The 23,662-nt window shown below is 36.0% G+C and overlaps 1 protein-coding gene across 14 annotated transcripts in view; it reads left to right on the top strand.

Annotated features, from left to right (window-relative positions):
- Positions 1-393: 393 nt before the first annotated feature.
- Positions 394-23,662, top strand: part of Pmca (plasma membrane calcium-transporting ATPase 3) — an 84,749-nt gene continuing 61,480 nt past the window's right edge. For 9 of the 14 annotated variants that reach the window (XR_013001756.1, XR_013001757.1, XM_076376848.1 and 6 more), the window contains exons 1-2: positions 394-853; positions 2,063-2,487. The gene's annotated coding sequence lies outside the window, so the exon portion shown is untranslated. Of the gene's footprint in view, positions 854-1,515; positions 1,569-2,062; positions 2,488-7,685; positions 7,775-23,662 lie in introns of those variants that run through there. The other 5 variants (XM_076376842.1, XM_076376839.1, XM_076376838.1 and 2 more) reach the window with 5 other exon arrangements.

Genomic DNA, 23,662 nt, shown 5'->3' with positions numbered 1-23,662 from the left:
AATTCCACGAAACTAGTCGCCCCAGTAGCCCCGAAAGAATTATTAAGAAATATCTGAGCTTTGAATCGTACGACCTTTCTGCTGTATGAAAGGTATTTAAGTTTTTTGACGTTTCCCTGAGTTTGCGAGCTTTTGTATTTTTCTAGCGAGCAAGACAAATAACAAAGAAGAATAAAATATAACAGACCTTCAACGATGCATATAAATATATTCTAAACAGATATAAAACATTTCAGTTCTATGCATCAAGTTTACTTTGATCCATAAACAAACGACTGAAGAAACAATTTCGCTACTATTAGTCGGATTAGATTATAAACGAAATATATGGAAAGGGTGGGGTGAACCGGGAGAGGAAAACGAAAATAGTCTAAAGAGGAAGGAAGAGGAAAAAGGAAGACGATATAAAACGGGGGTAGTGTGTTAAAGGGTTGGGAGCTCGAGGCGAGGCAGCGCGCATGCGCGTCGACTCGCAGAATGTCTCAACATACGAGGGTATGGCAGTCGAACGGAGACCGTAGTACCGTACGAATTGTGCAGTGATTTGCACTAAACTCGTGTGCGCATGAAAGACCCTCGGTCTCTCCGTCCCGCGCGCACTCTCCGCGAATCTTTTCTCCCTTTCTTTCTCTTTCTTTCCCTTTCTCTCACTCTCTCTCTCTCCCTTTGCTCGCTCCTCATCCCCGTCCGTCTTTCTCGCTATATTTTTGATTCCCAGCCTCCTCTTTCTACATCGACGTGATCAGTCACATGTACGTACACACTCGCAGCACTATTAAAAACAAAAACTGAAAAAAAAGAAAAAGAAACGAAAGCTGCATGTGCGTGTGTAAACACCTATGTGTATGTCGGGGTGAATACACGCTCTTGTGAATTCTGTGGGCGGAATAGAAAACCAGAGAGAGAAAGAGAGAAAGAGAGAAAAAGAGAGGCATCTGTTATCTGATAGCATTGGTTTCGTACACGAAACGGACACGAGGCCAGCGAACGAACGTTACCGTGAAACGGAAGACACGCTTGCATGCGCGCGCATACGCAACGAGGCTCCTCTGTGTTCGCTTTGCTGTGGCTGCTGTCACTGGTCACTGATAAAACGATAATCTCGGGCTGGTCTGACTACATGAGAAAAGAGCATTAGGAAGAACCATTTCGGCCGATTATTTCAAGTTCATCTTACTGCCGCCGATGAATCGAACTGTCTGTTCGCGTTCTTATCGAAAGTTCGTCCCAGTTTTCTTCTCGTTCATTTTCTCTCGTAGAGTGGGTTTGCCGGAACATTGAAATGTATATATCGCAGGGTCGTCCACATGATACAAGATGAAATCTAGTATCCTGAACTCGTGCTCCAAGTTCTAAAGATACTATATAACGTATCCCATGCACCGTAGAGACACGATAAAAGCCGAGTGTGCTGCCCGGGGGTACCTCCTCGAGTTCTTGGGTAGTAGGGATCGGGTGGGGTGAAGAGAGGAGTGGGGAAGGAAGGTGAATAGAGGGAAAAGCGATTTTCCAACGGTCATAGCAGTGCATGCGCGGCGCGTCGCGACGCGGCGCCTCGCGGAGAAAAAGTGAGAGGTAGCGATTTTGTCCTCGTCTCGATTTCTTTCCGTGCGCATTCTCTCATAGACGTCGCTACATCGTTATTCTCACGCGTCTCCCCATAGCCCGTTCAACCGAGCTCTTTCACTCTGAAAAAGTCTCTTTCTCTTACCTTTTCCCTGCCCTTTACTGTCGCGAAACTATCCCTGTCAGTGCCGTTGTATCATGTACAGTCTCTTCGCGAAGCACGCGTGACTTTTCGTGTGTCGTGGTTCTTGTGGGCTGCGCGCGAAATAATCCAGAAATTCATCCTCTCGCTGTCTCTCTTTTTTTGTCTGCCCGCCTGTCGGTCTCTCTTTCTCTCTCTGTCTCCTCCCGTTTCTCTGTCTCTCGCTCTCTCTCTCTCTCTCTCTCTCTCTCTCTCTCTCTCTCTCTCTCTTCTCCCCCTCTCCCTCTCTCTCTGTCTGTCTCTCCCTATCGCCCCCTTCCCTACTATCAAGGTCTGTTTTTTTGAACGATTTAGACTTCGAGGCGTGTGCGAGAGATCCAAGGATCGTTTTTTTGGCAGTCGTCGGTCCCATCGTGTTCGGGCAGTAGCGGCGACAAACGGCGGCAGCCGGCAACATCGAACGAACGAACGAGCGGGCGTCCGTGACACGATATAATATATCCAGGAGAATCGGGCCGATTCGTGATCGTTTGTTCGTCGTGTGGTTGCAAGCACGAGTGCTCCGAAAGCGCGAATAAATGTGTCGGTCACGGTACAAGACGTGAAGGCGGGGGCATACACGGCAAGTGAGTATATTTTTAGTGGCAAGCGCCAAGCGCTAAGCGGAGTGGTATAAACGGCGCGCAGTGGCCTGATGAAGCGGCGTATGTGACATCAAATTTCCTCTCCTTCTTGCCACCTCGAGAAGACACCCGAGACATCTTGTAGGACCATCCGCGGTGAGTATATCACCCGTGGTATACCCTCCGATTGATTCGCCATTCCGGGAGGGGGGGTTGAGGGGGGAGGGGGTCGTACGCAAACAGCCCTCCCTCCACCCCGCCCCTCTAATCTCTGGCCCACCCAACAGCCTCCGCAGTCTCCTCTCACCCCCACAGGCAATCACCTTCCCTCGTCCATGCTTACACGCACGTGTATGAATCTCTATTTCTGTCTTACCATCGAGCATCTCCCTCTCTTTCTCTTTTCTCTCGAATACGTATGTAGAATGTGTACACACCTACGTTCTTAACTTTTCTTCCTCTCACCCTCTCCGCTGTCTGCTTTCGCATAAGCATCCCTTTCTCCCGAACCCCTTCCTCTTATGGGTCAACCGTCATCCCTAAGCCCGAGGAGTTTACACAGAGCGCAGACTACACGGATCGCGCGATAAAGATATTAGGAAAATTATGTAACCGTTGACATGGACGTGCACTCCGCTCCTTCGGTCTTCTTCCTCTTGTTTCCCTTCTCTTCCTCGACCTACCTACCCCTGACACAACGAATGGTCGCTCTTTCCCTTCTCCTCTCTATGGGCGCTTCTACGTTCTCCCTCCTCCCTTCCACTACTGCCTCTAGCGGTTGGACATTATTTCGGGAGTGCCAGCCAGCCTGCCAAACCCAGAGTGAGACGAGGAGAATCGCTATCCTTGTACTGTGCTCTCTCTCGTACACCTCGTGTCCCGGGATCGAGCAAGCGCGCTTTATCGCGTTAGGAACTCACGCGCGCAGCTTTGCTCACGCTCCACATTACTATTGCCTGTCCTAACTGACTGCGTGTTCCTTTTTCTACTGTCTTGTCTTCCGTGCATAGCCCTTCCCTTATGCACAACCATGCCATCATTTATGGTTTTTATGCTAAGGCATTTACGATTAACATACTCCCCATGTCTAAGAATCGTTGGTCGTAGACTGTTGAAACATGTCTAGCAGACGCCCATGGGCGTTTACTGTTAACTGAGAGTTTTATTAAACGCATATGTGGTAAACGTATTCATAACAGAAAATGATGATTTTGAAAGACAGTTTTGAGAGACTTGATATCATCGAAACGTGTTGTGTGTGTATATGTGAATATACCTCGTGGTGTCTTCTGGAACATGCAATCTATCGTTGCACTTCCAGTTTCCCTTTGAATTTGTAAACATATAGATATATGTAATAATGTAGTTATGCATATAATTAGAAATTACTAGATTTAATCTTTCATTACCTAAATTATAAAAATTGATTACGTTTCTGCCTTGCTCTGTCTTACTCTGCCTTGCTTGCTTTGTTGAGGGTTACGTAAGGGGTTGGAGGAGCAGAAGTCAGTGGTAGATCTAAGGAGAAATGTTGTTATAGCCTAAATGATTAAGGTAAACGAAACCAAGCTCGGCTCGAGTTACAACCAGTTAAAAAAGTGAAATTTTAATTAAGCAAAATAAAACTAATATTTTATGGTTTAAAAATTTGTTTTCATAATATACGATCTCTCTTCATAATTAAAAGTGCAGCATTAATAATCTGAACGATTTTACGTGGTCAACATAAGCTTCGTGCAGCAACTTCTATGGATTAAATTGTTTATGACAGTAGTGCAGGATATTTTGGTCGGGTATACTAACAATGTATAAAAATACATAAACAAGTGTCAATACTAAATTCGTCAAGTTGATTTCATTAGTTCGTCACAAACAAAATCTCATGACTCCAAAATACACTTCCTACTTGTCAAACTATAACATTCTGTTATGGTTTCACTTTTAACCCCTTAATGCTCAAACTAATGTTCTACACAGACACTTTTTAAAACGCGGAAAGCTCAATCCTCAAGGGTTTCAACCTTTCCCGATTGTAACTGTGTAATTGACACAAAAGTATCGTGCCATACTATCACAAAATACATATAACTAATCGCATAGAACCGGAATCGTATGGGTTCAATTCCAGCTACGGCGAAGTGCTTCTGACGTGGTTTGATCGATAATAAATTGATGAGATAATATGGTGTGATATTTTTCAACTGATTAGAAGTTTTGCAAAATAGTAGGATGTTTATAGATTTTTCGATGGAATGTTATCTGGGTCGATAGCGAGTAGAAACTATCGCGGTCGGTTTGCCACAGTGGAAAGGGTTGCGATTAGTCAGACCCGAGTAGTCTCATCATCAGTTCCTTTAACTCAGCCATCGTCGTCGAAATAATCGTGCATAAAATTCCCTGAGTCTCCCCACTACTGGCGCGCGCGTCGTCTGTCTCCCCCCACCATCGCGCCGTGGGCGCACGCCTTTGCTCCTCCGATTCGTTTTGTCCTGAAATACATCGAAGGCTCTCTATCTCTCTCTCTCTATCTCCCCTACCCCCTCAACTCTGTCTCTGTCCCTTCCCCGTGTCTATCTCTATTTCTTTCTCTTTCGCTCTCTGTGACACGGACGTTCTCCGTCCTTGTCTTTGTCCCGCTTTCATAGTATCGACCCAATACGGCTGACCTAGACTCACTTGCAAGGAAGTGTACTCAACCTTTGACACTTACTCGTGAGCTCTGACGAAACCAGATCCCGGAATCCATTGATAGCCTGTCAAAACTAATTACTCACGTAGAAATCACTGCGATTTGGATCACGCGACACTTTAGATGTCCTTTAGCCTACTAAACAGTCTGTTGATGATCCTAACATGTCGAAGGCATACTGGTATGACCCTCAAGTATGTCAACTTGACGTCTAGAAACGTAAACTACTCTTTCGGTAACGCCTGGTCGAGGAGATTGGAAGCCTAGATGGTTTATAGCATTCAGCGTGTTTGATATTATAGGAATCTGTACGTTGGTACGCGGGTGGATATTTATACGATAAATAGAGGAGGGAAGGCGATTAAGCATGAGAAGTTGTTTAGGGACTGGTTGATGTTTCGTTACGAGCTTCGTATGCCTTTTTGATGAAAGGTTAAACGGTAACCATGAGTATATCGACCTATCGACCTATATCACCAATGAAGGTTTGCGAGAGCGAGGAAAGAATTACAAGGTGGCCGAGTCGTGTGATTCGTGATAGGGAATTGAGGGGGAAATATACAGGGTGTGACGGGATAAAAAAGTGAAATTAATTTGCCGATGTGCAAGAACTGACGCGGAAAGATCGGGCTGGTAATTTGTGCACCTTTCTGTAAATTCATCGTAACAAAGTATAAAGGCTTTTAAAATGATCACTTTCATACTCTAAATAATTGATTTCGACTACTATGAGTTCATTATTGAAAATGTCTTGTGTATTGGGTGGCAAACAAATGTTTTCCGAAAATGTATCGTTTCTTGAAAACAACCTTAAAAAATAGAGTACTAAAATCATGGTAATCGAGATTCTTGTAAACCAATCTTGTTATATTTCTGTGAAAATGCAGCTGAGTTTTTCTTAACTTTAGAATTCGCTAAATTTATGTCTTTAGAGAAAAAACAATAATCAAGGCTGGTATTTCTTTGCAAACAGTGTATCATCACGTTGCATATTTGTTTTTTTAGTTAGGAATAAAAGTGATTTCATTGAAAGGTGAACGATTTTTATGAGGAAAAGTTCGTTCTAATCCAGACGACTGCTTATCGATTCTTCTCAAGTTTCCTATATCCTAACTTGTCCTAGTATACTCCTTTTTTATTCAAACTCATTCTCTATGTGTCTCAAGAATGTACATACGTACTTATATCTCTTGTCCTATTTATCGTTTTCTTATTACGAACAATATCTTAGAACATATTTAACCATATGTTAAATAAAAAATTTCTATAACTTCAAATATATTTATAGTCAAGGCTTAATATAAATAAGGACTTATACATTGCCATATCATTGTTTAACCGCATTACATATAAACGATTGTTATAATTTCCTTTTTTAGATTTTGATAGTTTCATTAAAAATTATATGTACTATCAATGTAGCTGCTCACAGCTTCGATCAAGGTATATCAATTTCAGGTTATCCGTCTGGAATTTTGCCGGGTTAACTGTCCGTCGCTATCCCCACCAGTTCTTGGAACCGATGTGAAGTGAGCCTTCGGTGACATGTATTTAAAGTAATCAAACGTATTTGACACATCTTGGTGGTGAAGCATTCTAATGCTATTAAGTTCACTATATGTATATCTACTAACTTCAAAATCTCATCGTCTCGTATTGAAGATAAATCTGTGACTGTGTCACATTTTCAAAAAATTCGGATTAAGGCCTTAATTGAAATCTAGAATATCGAATTCATAGTTTCAGAGAGAAGAAAAGGCTTTAAAAGAATTTTTTCATTTAACAATAGGGCTGCAAGAAGCCGTAAGTCCATTAGACAATATTGAAATAGAAAACTTGGAACGTTAATATCTCGAAAACAAAAACATGTGACTTAGGTCTTGTGTCTTACATCCACAGAAATATGTTAGCTGCACTCAGGATTTGTCATTCTATCCTTCTATACATTTCCAATTAATTGAGCCGAAGAAAGAAAACAGTTGGGAATTCTTGGAATTCTATTTATCGAAATAATCGTTTAGTTACGGTCTCGAACCACGCACAGATAACCTGACATTGTTGTGTATGCACGTGCTTTGACTTATCACTTGATATATTTTTAGATAAAAACTGAACCAGGAAGTGTATTTGCTTCCCAGCTCCCAGATAGTTGATACCACGAAGTTACGGCGTTCAAGTTCCTGTTTCGCGCGTGCGCGTTAATTTCATAACTATTACCGGCGTTCCCCATGCGAGCGCCTTTCTATTTAGGTTAGAAGTGTTGAAAAATGAAGCTCGAATTTATCTGCAGCGATAATTACTCGAGATTCGGTCGATCACGTTCCCCGTAATAACACATCCTCTCTGAACGAGCCGAATTTTACCAGAATGTATCTATATGCATCTGGTTCCTGGCGTATATACGTATATGTACATATAAATTGTATATATGTGCGTATAGAAGATCGTGTGCGCGAACTGGTACGCATCATGGTAGATTAAAAATAGGTAGACACGTGTGAGAGACTAGCTGAGCGTGAGGCTGCGTCCAGAAATAAAGTCACCGGGCCGGCGATTAACTTTTTCGAGGCGAAACTTTACTGCTGCGTAATGCATCGTTAACCTCCGCCGCCGCAACGGTTTTTCTTCTTCTGTGGCGATCTTCGTCGACGGATATATCGTCGCTTTCCTGTTAATAGGACTTAGGAGTTATTGTAACCATTCAACCCGACTTGTTTTACGTTCTTTGAAAATGCAGCTTTTTGCGTGCCCAAGGTATCGCAGGTGCACGTCAGTTTCTGACATGAGAAGCATTCTTTGTTGCTCTTTTTTTGTTTTGGCGCGCAAGTTAGCGAAGCGTGAAATTGGTCCGATAGGCTGAAAGCTTTCTGTGGCTATTTTTGGACGATTTTCGGAGGGCTTTAATTTAATGCATTTATAGCCGTGTGTGTACTTCTGTTTTTTTTTTTTTTTGAATGATGCTGAATATGAAGTGATGAAAGTCTTACTAATATAAAAAATAAAACTTGTATATAGCTTACTTAATATTGGCATAATAATTATAAACATCGGAATGAAAAGAAAATTTTACTGTAGAAGTAAAAAGTAGAGATTGATAGCAATTATCATTGAAGTTTTGTTTACATGTATGTTTGTAAAATATCAAATTATTACAGAAAACATAATGTAAACTTCTTTAAAAAAAGGTATTCAAATTGATTAGTAATTTTAAAGATTGTAACTTACGTTCATTCATCAGCATACACATTTTTCGAAAATGCACAATATTTTCTTCATATGACAAATTGTCTTCATTTCACTTTACTGAAGTATGCATATCTGTATTTGTATTTTCATAAAATTACAATAAATTCAGATACTTGTTTTGAAGTTTTTGCAGAAATATACTATGAATACAGTACAGTAGTCAGTGATTATCTAAAGCTTTAAAATATTCAGAAAAAATAAATATTTGATATGTATCGTAAATAATATACTTATATGTTAAGACAAGCTTTTAAAGATTCTTTAATTCGTTAGTTGGCTAATTCGTTGCGTGTATATTATGAATGAATCGCTGATTAAAATACGTGGACAGTATGTAATGTACATTGACAATCCAAAGTAAATGGGTCGAAAGTTTCAAGCTACCGCATCGAAATGAAATATCGTTTTCACTTTGGCTGCAAACCACTTTTGTGTAGGAATGTACATAAGTACATATATCGTCAGAAGAGGACTTCCTTTCCTCTTATTCGAAACTTTTCTATTCGTAAGTTGCGCGTGGCACCGATGCGACGGTTATCATCGTACCCTGGATCCTCTATTTTTCATATTTCTTCGCCTTTAAATCCCGCGATCGTAAGAATACAAATATCGTAAGTCGAATATCATAAGTCAACAAATAGGTCAAAGACGATCTTGAATCACTTGTTAAAACAACTGAGACATCTTTATTCGAAGTTTTGCACAAGAAATTAGGAGGATATGCAATTGCCATAGATGCTTTCAATTATGTTTCCTAAATTTAAATTCCTCTGAATGAAGAATTTCAACATCTATTTTGCTTTTGGTTTCGATGTTTTTTTTTCTTTGATCAATATAAATATGAAAAATCAGTATTTGTAAAATTGATATATTTACCTGTTCTCTGACAATTGTTTTTATTTTATAAAGTATTGACGCAAAATATAATGAAAAGAATTTAAGTTTTTCAAAAATTTACATGATGCAAATAATTTTGTATTTGTATCATGTTTATAAACAGATGCTGACGTAAGTAAAGAAATTAGTATCATGTAGAGTTAAAAAGCCGATAATTCGCAAGTGAAATATCTATATCTAATAATGAAGATACATAATTCAGTGATTAAATCTTATCCTAGGCTAATGATATTTTTTATCATTTTGATATAAGTAAATGTATTATTATGCATTTAATGCAATACTTATTTATTGCTCTATTACTCACTAACATACATATAAATACAAATTTTATTAAATAATGTACTAGTTCCTGCTTTACCATTATTATATTTTTCCATTATAATATTTACCATTATAATATTTATTCCAAGTACAGTATAATAATAGGCACTTGCTATTTCCACCATTCAACTATATTTTTTGTTGCTACTTTCATGAAAACTGTGGTACATTTATATTTATATCAGTAGCAACTCAATGTTAAAACTGTCATATAATTACAACACTTGCAAGAATGTTAATTATAAAATTGTTAGACATAACTCCACTATATTTGTTACAATATCGCATAGATACGAATATTGTTATTATATCTCTTATAATTGTACTGTACTTTTTCTGGACTGTCATATTTTGCATTTCTATAATAAACTAAAATCATATAAAGTGTGATTATGTAAAAGAAATATGTGCGTACGAAGAAAATATATTACACAAAAGTAAGCTATAAATTTGTAAACGCGAGAAGGAAAATAAATATTGATCGAGTTAATCCAAAAAGGTGAATGCATGCCGACTCACTGTCTCGTCTGTTGGTACTTTGGCACTCCTCACGGGCGCAGACATTTAACGCGAATGTCTGCCAAGTTTCTTGATTGGTGTAAATCATCGTAATCTTTAAATGTTTGTTCATATCGCAGAACTAACCTGTTTAAGTAGCCAAACTAATACCAGTACTTTTATCAATATGCTTTAATAAGGAATAACTCATTTGTACAAAGAATGACCAAAAATTTTGAATTACCTATACTTTTAGATCAACGCTATACATGTAGTATACTTATGCTAACGCTATACTTTCTATATTTTATAATACACTTTTCTGCCATCCTTTATATCTTTTCATTGATACTAATATGTCTTCCTGAAAGTAACAAGATTCCATATTTCAAGGATATATTTTATATTCTTCTTCTTCACGTTAGTTCTTATTAAAACTTTGTCAATATTAGGAGGTATTTATCTGTTACATATGTTTTATGTTTCAAATGCCAATCAATGATGATCCTTTCGATATAGTTTTTTTTCAGTTTGTATGTTATTTTGAGATGTGCTCATTAGACCCAAAATGGTGAACGTATTATTTTATCTATATAAAAACACGGAAATTCAGGAGATTGGTAATAGAATTCACTAAAATACAGTGAAGTGATAAAGTGATAAATTAAATAGCTTTAAATATTCTAATGGATGATTAAAATGTAGTAGACGTATTGTCTGACAAGTAGATAAAAAGTTAATCGAATTTTGTAATGCCTTATATGTATATGAGTAGGTCATGAATCGTGTCTCAGCATCGAATATACTTCAGGTACTTACTGTTAGTGTGATAACTAAGTTCATACTATATAGGTACTGGAACTTTAGCTCTTCCTCCTCATGTCGCATTACCTTTTTTGTGTGTACCACTCAGGGTACTCTATGTGTAATTTCTCAATACTTTCGATAATACAGAATTAATTCTGTTTATCAATTCTCCCGACCATTTCTCCCTATTAATTTATCTAATATATTCTAGACCTATATATTAAAGTGCCATTTGAAAAAGAAACAAAAATTAGGTGCGAAGATTATAATATCTAGCATGTAGTGATTTATTATGCAACCAAATATCTCCCATCTCGATCGAAAATGGTAAAGTCAGCTCAGTTTATTCTGGCCATACAACTATTTAATTTTACATGCCTTTTCCCTATGTAAAATTGATTAGCGGTACGTTTATAATTCCGCGGCTAGGATGGAATAAGTTAACATTCATCCAACTAAACCGTATGATGTCACAATATAATTGCAACGCTACGATATAGTCGTCATGCCTATTAAATATCTACAAATAGATATATCATAAACTTAACTAGTACAAATAGTTGGATAAGACCTATGATTAGTCTTACACGTCTCGGACTGAGCACAATTGATTAAATTGGTAACACATTTGTGGTAATGGCACACGATGTTTTTTTTGGCTGAGTATACACTGTGATCTAACACTGCCTGAGATGCTCTCTATATAACCGACCTTCATTATTCCATTTGTTTATCAAAGAAGACCATTTAGGAGGCGTTCTATCAATAAATTATAAGTTAGCGATCATGATCGACGATCAAGAACATACAGTACCTATATTCGATGGAAGTCGTAAAATTGCTTGGCTCGCTATTTCTCAAGGTTTCCCAGTCGCCTGGGAGTAGAATGTTAAATAATTTTCCCCGCAAGGTCAATGTCTCTTCAGCTGCTGAAAGAAAGCAGGTATCCTTAACCCATTAATATGCAAGGAAAACCAGATATTTCGTAATTTGGAAACAACCTTGAAGTTATCACGACAGAGGAACTAACTGGATTATGCTAAAGTGCTTGCTTTTTCCTTGTTCTCTGTTAGTGTTCCACTGGGTAAATGATGTTAAATTTTCTGTCCCCCTCGGAATGTTCCACGGGATAAAGAAGTTCGAGAAACATTGGCCAGTTTACGTTACCCCGGCCTGTGGAAAGTGAGGAAGCTTTAAAGTGCAATTTCCGATACATTCCGAGGTCTCTTCGGCTGCATTAGTATCCTTAACGCGTGCACATAGTTGATTGGGATCGATAGCGTGAAATTATTTTTGCACTGTAGTTCATGACCCATTTCTCATCATCGCCGTTATCACATTGGACGTGAACTACTATAGGGAAAATTTCCGCATTTTTGTTGACTTTCTGACATTAATTATATGCCTTTCATTCGACTTGTTGCAAAATAAGAGATCGTAGCCCTTTTTTGTTAAAGTTTTCCGCTGTTTTGTGTTTGGATTCGTAACCCGTTATGGAAGACCAACAAAGCGAAATCAAGGACGTCGCTTATTATTACTAAGGGCTTCGATACCGATCAATACCGTATAATCCAGTAGCGTATAACATTTATCTTGAATGTACAGGTACGTTGTATTTAGGAAACTTTCCGTTATTTTCGCGCGCGTTTTTAAGCATAGTTACGAGATGAAATTTGTTTAAACGATCATATTTTCTTCTTTTTATGAACCATATATAAAACTTTATTAAAATTCAATTTGAATAGATACTACCCATACATAAAACAATGCATTGTATTATTTTACGCTGATATAAAAAATTGTTTTTAAAAAATTCAATAGTTAATTGTATTTTGACATTCTTCTTTGAGTATTCCTTTTGTAATTATTATTCTTCACGTAGTTTTTCTTGTAGGAAGATGAGGAAAAAATTGTGCATGTATTTTATGCAAGCTCAGAAATGTTACATGTAACCGTTCGAACGAGAAATCCATGTTAGATGGTCTGTCAAGAATTTTTTATCAGGAACTAGGTTACTTTCGTGAATCGTAGCTCGAAAGCATGCAAAATTATTTATTGCATTCGTCATGGTGACGCAACAGTATAATACGGGTTGCTCGTTCACAGGTATCCTTACACCCAGTTAGCGACTGAAGTATAATTTCAATGCGAATGTTTTTAGGAACTCTGTTTGTATGTACAAAAATTCTATAAAATGTTTCTAACCTCATTTTCTATACACGAATCAAGAGGAAATGGAAGGAAGACGAAGAGTATAATGAATTTTAATGAATCAATTTTAATAGATTAAAAAATTCAACGTATTTTAAGTAATAAAGAAACGATTACTAATTTTTGAAAATTACTTCAGTAATTTGGTTAGCATATTATGAACTGTATGTTAGTATTATGAGAAATTACTCTTAACTTGGAAGTGGTAATATGTCAACTCATAGGGACATTATAAATAGTGCAACGGCTATAAATACTGCACCGGGAAATTCCCCAAATTCTCTCGACTCTTGGGAGTCCTCTTCTTAACCGGATTCCTATTTCCAGACGAATCTCATTAAATTCAGCATCTTCAGAAGAAATATTTAGTGTACACTCGATTAATGAAAGTGTTCTTTACTTTACCCAATACTTACATACCGCTGCTTACTGTTGGGGTTGATTCTAGAGTCGATAGTCATTTTATCAGAATTCCGTTAGAGTTCCGATATCTTGAACAATTGTTCAATATACGTTGTATCAAATCGAGTCTCGGTGGAAGGAATCGCGAGTGAGGGAGTTTCTCTGAAGAAATTTCTTTTTAACGAATTTCTGTGAGCCGTATTTTTTATCGATATCAACGTTATCCGTTGCTTTTGATGCGATAGTTCTGTTGCACAGTTGAATCAATTCTGAGAAAAATATTAACAATCATTTTAAAAGCAGTCGTTTTGCTGTTCTTGCATTTCGTTCAGATATATTGAAGGAAATATAAATTACCTAGTAATTGAAAAAATAAGATAATTATTTACAAAGCAGTGCTCTTCGCCGATTTCAGTGACCATGAAATATGTTATCAAAGTTAGAATTCCTCAGGATGTTATTTTCACTTATACGTGTAATCATCGCTCGACTTTAGCTTCCGAGAAATGCTTAAAAGAATTTTTAATAGTATATGTTGCATTATTTTAGAGATTGTAGGTTACGTTTGGGTTAGCTTAAACAAAAAGTCATTACTAGACTGAGGATGTATATTCATTTATAAATTTAAGTTTGCGAAATAGTACAGAGTATAACATAATTTGTGAAGATATGCAAAATATCTAAAGCACACGTTATAATAATATTTGTTTAGGGTAGAGAAGATCTGTATTTAAATTTCATTTCTTTAATCGTATTTATGAAAATGCGAGTTTGTGTGAAAATCAGTAGTCTAGTTATTACACACTATATTAAATATTTGTTAATTGGGAACATTTCGGCCGTAATATTAAGAAAAGGGAATTATATGGTTGTTATAATCATATTGTCCATAATACAAAAATGTTGCTATATACTTGGTATAATGTTGCTGTGAGTTCCATAACGTGGCTCTAGTTTCTCTTACATTACAACTAAAGTCAGAGGCAGCCAGACAGTCCGATGTCCGATGAAGGACACCTCCTCTCGCGCTTTTCCTCCTTCCACTTCACCACGTGTGGGCATGCGCACTACAATACATACGCACGAACTCGCACTTTTCACGCATCTATTGTGTGTATGTATCGTAGCACGCATGCTCACACGTGGCGAAGTGGAGGGAGGAAAAGCGCGAGAGGAGGTGTCCTTCACCGCGCTGCCTGGCTGTCTCCGACTTTAGATATCAATATCCATTGTCATTCAAGCAGTTGTAAGATTTCCAAAAATTAAATCTCTTTCGAATCTGACTCTAAAATCTAACCCAAAACTACCTCAAGAAATTAAAAGAATAGATTGCATATTATTGAAAATACTTTTGCACCTATCTTTGAAACTAAAGCCAAGTGGTATCAATATGTACAGAACAAATTGCTCAGGCCGTTGACCTTCACAATATATTTCAAGTTCATTGAAATCGGTGGGAGGAAACACTTTGTAAACAATTATCAGAAATAAAATTCTATCTATAATAGTCATTGGATTAATAGATTTGGTTTTAATGATATTAGTTAGTATGTAGGAATTGCATACTTTAAATACATTAATGTTACTTAAATTTTCAAGAACTTCTTCTCCTAGTTCATCAAGCTCTATTTCAGTCTTGTCGAAGCTTTCCATTTTGCATCGGGTTCAGTTTTCACTTATCTATGCTTTTAGTGCAGTTGGATCCAACTTCTAATTCTATAATTACTTAGTCATATATTGTGATAGATCAGGGGGTAAAATATGGATGGAATTTAGAAATATCAAAATATTCTCTTCTTCAACACTGTCTTCTGTTTCTCGAATCTCACAGTTTATCAGATTACTGTCAAACAGTCGTTAAAAAATAAATTTTAATTTTAAAGAACATGTTTACAAATCAACTTCAATCACGTGGTATATCAAGATTTTAATAGCAGTGTATTTGTTATGACGGTGGCAATGATATTTATTTTCTGAAAAAGAAATTTAATTCATCTTATAAATAGTCGAGTAAAAGGGCCCATGAAATGGATGGATGAAATAATATATATATATATATATATATATATATATATATATATATATATATATATATATATATATATATATATATATATATTATTTATTTAAGAACATGCCAGTATATTGAATGACAGCGACATCTGGCGAGGGGAAGAAAGATTCCTCGAAGGAGATCATAGTATCCTTTCAATGAACGTGCGTATTTTATACGATCTGGAAAAGGACAAAAGGAGATGCACGGGACCCTGTTGTTGGATGCTTTTAATTTCCTGTTCATTGACACGTCTGATGTGAATTAACCTTATTGGCGGTTTAACGGTTTATTTAGCTTTCTGGTTCTAATCTTAACCGACGGCGGCGCGCTAAATCGCGCATAATGGTGTCACGATTGTTACGTTCGCGTTGTAACACTTTCGCTAGATGCGCGCGCGCTATGTCCGCTACATTTCACGCCCTGAGTATTTATACAACGGTTCTGTGATGGCTTCAATAAAATGCGTTTCATTGGTCTGATATTAAATTAATATTATCTATTACCACAATGATGTAGATCCTTGTTAACCCTGGACAGGCTAACTGGGTTAGCGCGAATGTGGACACGCAGACGATGAGACAATTAGTACTTAAACAAATTGTTTCCTTTTATCAATTCATAATTTTTTTCATGAATTTGATTTGTCCTATATTTGTAGTTAAATGTACAGTTTGTAAATAGGATTAGAAATTATTTATGTCACATTGAATGTATCAAGATTTTTCTGTCTGTGGTACCTTAAATATTATTTTAACACAAATGAAATTTGTTTGTTCTAATTGGTTCTTTTGGAAAAGTTAGTTTATTGATTCAATTTGTGTCGTATGTACATTCGAGGATTAATCAGAATTTTGTTATTGAATTCGATCACGAAAAACTAGAATGGGGACAGTTAAATTGAACCAGACGTGGAAGTTCAGGTTTTTGTCGTGGATGATAATACGAGCCCACGTATCGATCGGCTATCCAGCCAAGATTCGTGACGTAATAACACTGTATGCGTCACGGTTCAGGAATACGAGGAGATATCCTGGCTCCGAGTTTCCAACGAAAAAGCAAATGTTTTCAGATCGAACTGACGAGAGACCGAAGATCTGTTTGCGTTCACCACGTAACGTTAACAAATGATTCACAATAGAGCTGATAGCAATTTGTGCAGTACAAAATTGACAGAGTATAAAGTTGAATAGGTTAAATAGGTAGTCTACAAAACAAATAAATATTCATACTTCAATGTACAAAAACTTTATGAATAAATTTTTCAATATTTATTGAATACCAGTTGATTTCGAGAAGAAGAAAATTACATGTTCTCAAAATCCTAAAACTTTGTACATCTAAAAACAATTTTTTAAGTTTACTTTTCAATAAAGTAAATAACTGTAGTTTAAAGAATTTTGATTGTTTATTCTGCAAGCAGTTGAATAATTCTTTCAGCATGATACTAATCATTAATTTCGAAATAATGTTTTGACGACTTTGTCCATAATCCGAAATAAGATCGAACTTTGGGCGTGGATGTCGAGACGACGTAGCAGCACATATTTCGTATAACTCGTAAATTAAATGCTACATCATGCTAGGAAAATGGGATCACTTGTGACTTAAAAAGCTGCATGTGATCTTAAGTAACTAATTAAAACAAAAAAAAAACATAGAGTACAAAAAATCTACTTTGCCGACATTCGTTACTCTCTTCCATGCATTCTTCCGCCACAAAACTTTGGGTTTCAGTTAATCTAATGTAAAAGCAAAGGAAATGGAGATCTTTCCATAAAGGATAAATGCATTCTCTGTCCAAAGAAGTTTGTTTGAGAAGTACAGTAGCAGACAAAAGTTTAAAACGACTACCTCTTTCATAAACTATCAGACTTTATTATATCTACGTGCTAACAACAAATAATCAACAATTCAAAGTTAGTCTTACAATCACACATCCACCCGTAGCCTATTGGTAATCAAGCTAACAAATTTCAAATTGTAAAAAGTAAATACTATTGGAAGCTTTAAGACAGTTTGTAAATAGTTATGGTAAAACAATTGGATCCTATTACGATAGACTAAAAAGTGATAGATTCCGAAGAACTATAACGAAAATGGATCTTCGCATTCACAGTTTATTTAGAAAAGACTGTTTTTGGATTGCTATTTGCATTTATAATGAAATCTGTTCTACAAGTGCTTCGAACATTAATGTAAGAACTGTTCAGTGGCAATTTAACGAGTTTGACCTTAAAGTCTCTCAAGTGGGTGTAGGTACACGAAGCACTGAATGGTACCTACTAGATTTGGAAGACCTGTTAGTTTTTGATGAATATATTATTCAATCGAGTATCCTCTGGTGGCATTTAATAGCTATGTTAAACGTCACAAGGATAAAGACCTCACTCCAAAATGCACTGTAGAGATATTGAAGTATGGTTCAATGTCATAAAATTATAAGCGTGCTGGTGTCAATGATTTAATAAAAACTGCAGATTTTCAATATGCAGTAGTGAATGTTACAGCTTATTGCAGTGGGGCAATTCGGACAACGTGATATAAATGATTAAGAATAATTCCAATCATGTTGTGTTTAGTATCATTTTTATTGGGAGAATTCGAGGGATTTATTGGTGGCCTCTTTAAAAAAATGTAATAAAAATCAGAGGTTATTAAAACGTATTAATGAAAGTTTCAGCTAATAGCATCGACCCTGATGAGATCATTTTGCAATTCCTTGCCCGTTAATTGCACCATTACTAACAAACTTAGTGTATTAATTGAGTAAATCGTTTTCTGCATATAATTTCTTTATAAACCATCCAAAGCGTGCCGTATTTGATATCATTTTTATCGGGGAAACACAAGAAATTGATTAGTGGCATTTGCGTCAATATATAACCAGAAATATGGAATTTGATATCTTCGCGATCTTTAATTATATCTTTCATACCGTTGCTGATGTTGTTCAGGCGCCAACAAGCCTATGCAGTAGTAGGGATATCTTAGGTGCAAATAAGGTAAAGAACCCAGCTTTCGGATACTAAATCATTTTTTTTTAAATTTGGAAAGCAGTATGCAGTAATTTAATCACTATATTTTTCTAAATAAAATTCGAACTTCTCATTACGCGTGCACATGAAAACTATACAGTTTTTTACATATCGTACCCTCGTTTTAAAAGTAACACAACTCAAGAAGAACGTTTACGAAAATACATTATATATTAAACTGCTTTATGATCGTTATTTGTAAAACACGTTTCTTGAATTGTATCATTTTTTAAACGAAGGTGCAATATCTTTTCACATTTTTGAACAAAATTAATTCAGTATCCAGGAACTAGGTATTTTGCTCTAACCGTATTGATTTTGGTGCAATTAAATGTAACACTACACATTGCAAATTTTATTATCATTATTCTAAATACTGTTCCTGTTTTGTAAGGTTTTAGATGGATTACCGATAGAACATGAGTGGATCTGTGATTGTAAGATCAAATTGGAATTATTAGCTACTTATTATTAGTATACAGAGTGTCCCGCTTAAATATTCTTAAAAAAATTTGTTGCAATGTATTGGTCTCTTAATACAATACAAGTAACACATACAAAATTTGTATATCATTATAATTGTAGGAGATATTTAGGTAGCATGGTTTAGGTGGGATATCCAGTATACTATAAATTGAGATAAATGATTTGAAGCAAAATTCAGGAAACACGGGTATTCTTTCGTTCATTTGTCGATTTTATTCGTTCGTAATAATATTGAATTTTGCTGAAGTGGAAGAAGAACGAGCATTCGCTCGCTTGGTCTAAATGCATCATAAGCTATAACAGAAATAGTCGTCTTTTGTCTGCCACTTTACCTATGCTTTCCTTCATTCTACCTCTCCCCAGATTATCTCACAAATCCTTTCTACATTTATAATACTATGTAATAATGCTTCTCATCCTTTGAATGAATCAATGCTATGATATTCAACTATTACTTCTTTTCCCATTAAATATCTCATTGTTCGTATTGTGAAATCTTCATCTGCTTGTATTAAAGCTTGTAGTTTAGTAATGCATGAAATTATAGAAGATGTATTCCTTGAAATATGTGCGGTACCCGCTGCCATTTTGGTGGTTAACGTTTTCGTGGAACTTCGTATACAATCGTTGAACTTCGGTTTCTCGTGTCGTGCCAAGCCCTCGTACATACATACTGATCCATTTCTAATAGGCAATACACGGTTTCGTGTGTCACAGATTCCAGCTTTTCCAGCCGTGTCTGGCCCTTTTCGTATAGGACTTATTAGGTGCCTCAACGAATTGAAATTGCATCGTGTCGATTACACATTAGTATCGACTCCATCCTCGGGATGTCTTTCATCGGAGGGGTAGGTTCGACACGATAAACTTTCGTGTCGCGGGTACATTGGACTTCTGATCGTTTCTTTGAAATAGGATCGAAGGGATGCCGGAGCGGAATAATTTGATTAAAATGCTTGGATTCGCGCGAGTGAACTCGTTCACTAGTTGTGTTGCAGAAACGTGTTTATTGTTTATTGGTATCATCTAACAAAATAATTTAACACGCTTCTCTTATTTTTTTAATGAAAACTGGATATTTGCGAAGAATTGTTTGTAACATGAACACACACATGGAGATAATGAATTTTGTTTTTATCGAAATGAATTAGAGCATAATGAAAGATAACACGTATTAAATAGTACAGTGTTTTAAAGAGAACTGATGGTGAACTGATGGTATACAGTGAAAATGTAGAATTTTGGGTGAAAAAATAATAACCAAAATGTAAAATAACACTTTTCTTATTTGGTATAGATATTATGGTTGGAAAAAGCAACAGTAATTGATCATACTGGATAGATGTGCGTATACATTATTAATAGAATATAGTAGCAGACGTGGTCTAATATAAAATAAATCCTCATAGGAAAATAAATTGATACCAAGAATTCACTGCATAGATACATATATAGGTATCTACCTATCTAGAAACCTATCTCATCTTTAAAATGAATTTTCTCGAAAACTTCATTTAAAAGTGAGTTGTTCAATAATTTCCACTTATTTTCCCTATACATATAAATGCATTTTACTTGCACTTGTACATTAGTTACTATTACAGTCATTTATTTCGTTACATACACTTATATATACACGACGTACTTTTTAAGAATGCAGTCTTAAATAAAAAATATTATCCCATATTTCTGTCTCATTCTCGTATATGAAATCATCCTTGTTTGAGTTGTGCTAACAGCTTATCGACATTCTAAACATCCACCCACATCTGCAGAGACGAAAACAATGAGAAAGCAGTTAACGCGTAGGAAGCCTGTAGATTGTGGATCCTATGAACTGGAATTCTTCAGTTATGTATTTAAGAGTAAATAATTTAGACTATCACTGAATGCAAGATGATCGTACATTGTGAATCATAACGTCGTGTTCATAGTTGGTACGAGGCGCATGCCCCTTATACGGTACCTGGAGCTCCTTTCAGTGTTCCCGAAATATGTTCCTTCCTTGTTCGTATAACGTCAGTCAATATTTGCTGTGCGCTTAAGTGGTGCAGAGGTGGAGTTCATAGTAGGCTGGGGAACGGATTTTCAATTAATAATAATACACGTTAATGAAGCTAAAATAATTAACAGCAATACCACCAATAATTGAACCCTCAAACGAATCCTAGACTTCTTGTATTTGTACTTGTGTGAATCCTAAAGGACTTCGAAAATAATTTTTCGTACAGTAAATGCAAGATATTTTGTGATAAAACGTGATTTTATAAATCGCTTGCAAGATAATCCATGTCAAAGACTCGCAGTGAAAGTACATACCTACCTACCTTATTTATAAAGTCAGTCTTCTTCCAAACAATGAACATTCCACGAAGCAACTTTATTTCTCACGTTTAATTTATTTACTGTTGAAAGTACTCTACCGTACTTTTTATCGACTCTATTTTTTTTATAAAAAATGATTTGTTATATGCAGTGTATACTACGATTTATACTATTAGTTTACAAAATTTATATAACAAAAGTGACCATCTATGTGCAACCTTATTTTCACTGACGTCGTATGCAATTTTTTTCTTGTCTTTTGTGCTTTAAAAATCCAAACAATTTTTAAACACTCTTCCAAGTTTTTAGAATATCATCTAATAGTCCCAAATTCCACTTCTTTCTCGCCTTGGAGAAAATTCAAAAACAAAAATAGTCTGGGTCATTTGCGACCCAGTTTGCAGTTAAAGGGCTAAGTTACTCATACTTTGATTTAATTCTTATACATAATTTAATAAAATTTAATAAATTCTGAGTAGACATCGTTGTCGTGTCTTATAATTTGCATACAATTTTCGAATTACAATTGTTTATCATTCGCAATTTCCATGAAACTATTACAGTTGGCGTGACAGATACTGATTAGCCATTTAATACCGTTAACATCGATGTACCTACATACTCGCAGTTTATGAAGACTCCACCTCTTTTCAATTATGACGTTCGATACAAGGAATCTATCGCGTTATTCTTGTTCACGGTGAATCACAAGATGAGGCCTTATTTTATACAAAGCACCACTGCATCAAAGGAAGCTAAAAGTTCGTAAATTTTTACGTCTGACGCAACTTCCTGTATCATTTTCTTTGAATACATGTATCGCGACTTCGTAAGAGGTACCGAACTGAAATTATTACTATTTAATGACAGCACATTCTGAGAAGTGTTTTGATCGTTCTTTGCAAGGAGCCCACCTACATTATAGTTTAACAGCTTTCTTTTCGTTATTCTTGATAAAACATGTTTCCTTCCTCTATTCTTTATTTATCTTTTCCTGTTACTCTATATAGAACGCGTTTACTTTTATTAGTCTTCGCTTTACATTATTTTACAATGGAAGAAAACGCTCAATGAAAGTGCCATTTTCATGGAGTGTTATTGTTAAAAAATTAGACGGAAACGCTTATCGTTTTTATCAACAACAAATCGATTCTTCCTCAAACAATCACGCAAGACTCCTACGTTTTCATTATTTATTCTCTCCCATTAAGCGACCGAAGATAAAAAAAAGAGGATAGTATGTTTTACTTATCATGCAATGCAAATTTTAAAAAGTATACAAGATAAAAGATCTTTGTCATGAATCTTCGTTGCCCTTAAAATATAAATGACGCTGTGAGGTAGCCTCCTGAGTTATTTATTTGAATAATTCAGTCTATAATGAAACAATGAGTCTATTATTTCCAATTATAACAATTTCCTATTATACAATTTTATTGTACCTATTATTGTGCCTATTATCGTATTATATGGCGTGTAATATACTACAGCATTGTTATATTATTGTTCAGGTAGTCGTATTTATACTACAGTATCTTACCCGATGCTAATACACTAATACGCTGCTGTACTAATAACACAAATTCACTCATATCAGCACTGTGACGGTTCAGTGGCGTCAGTGTCAGTGATAAAAAATATCGTTTCCCTGCTTTAGAATGGAGGAGTTCACATTTGTTCGTATCTGTGACGCTTCTTCCTTCAATGTCGGATTCATATCAGTAGGTACTCTAAAATTAGAATTAGTCAATCGAGGCATTTCCCAATTGAACTTAGTCGAACAAAACCCTTCTTTTAATGATCTTGATAGATTCTCAAGTCAAATTTCTCAGAAAAAAACATATCTCGAGTTAATGAAGATATTAAGGTCATAAAAGGCATGAATCAAAGCATCTATTAATGAAATTATTAATTTCTATATTTCTTCGAGATGCAACAGATTCCTGGAGCCTTCCTAGTAAAAAATGATACCAAACATGACACAATCCAAATTATTTTTAATAATTACACGTGAAAAATCGGTTGATAGAAGTTAAAGATTATTACGTTAAATATGTAACGATGTTCAATGAACTTGATACTATATTAATCGGCAAAAAGATCAAGGCTCCATTGACATTATCCTCTCACCGATACATGCCACGCGAAACGAGTTAATGACTGAAATGAACCGTGGCAACGATATGAATAGTCAATGAAATTACTGATGCGAAACCGACACGAAAGAGATATGTGTGAATAGACATTTACAGTATCACGTTTGATCCCTCTTCGATAGTTTGGAGTAGGATGCAGGAGTATAGTACTGTGATAGTATATCGCCACGTAACAGAAGCTAACAGCCGCGAGGAATCA

This window comes from Calliopsis andreniformis, chromosome 4 (assembly GCF_051401765.1).
Source record: "Calliopsis andreniformis isolate RMS-2024a chromosome 4, iyCalAndr_principal, whole genome shotgun sequence".
Lineage (NCBI taxonomy): Eukaryota > Metazoa > Arthropoda > Insecta > Hymenoptera > Andrenidae > Calliopsis > Calliopsis andreniformis.
Note: the sequence above shows the minus strand (reverse complement) of the source record. Positions and strands in the feature narration are given on the sequence as shown.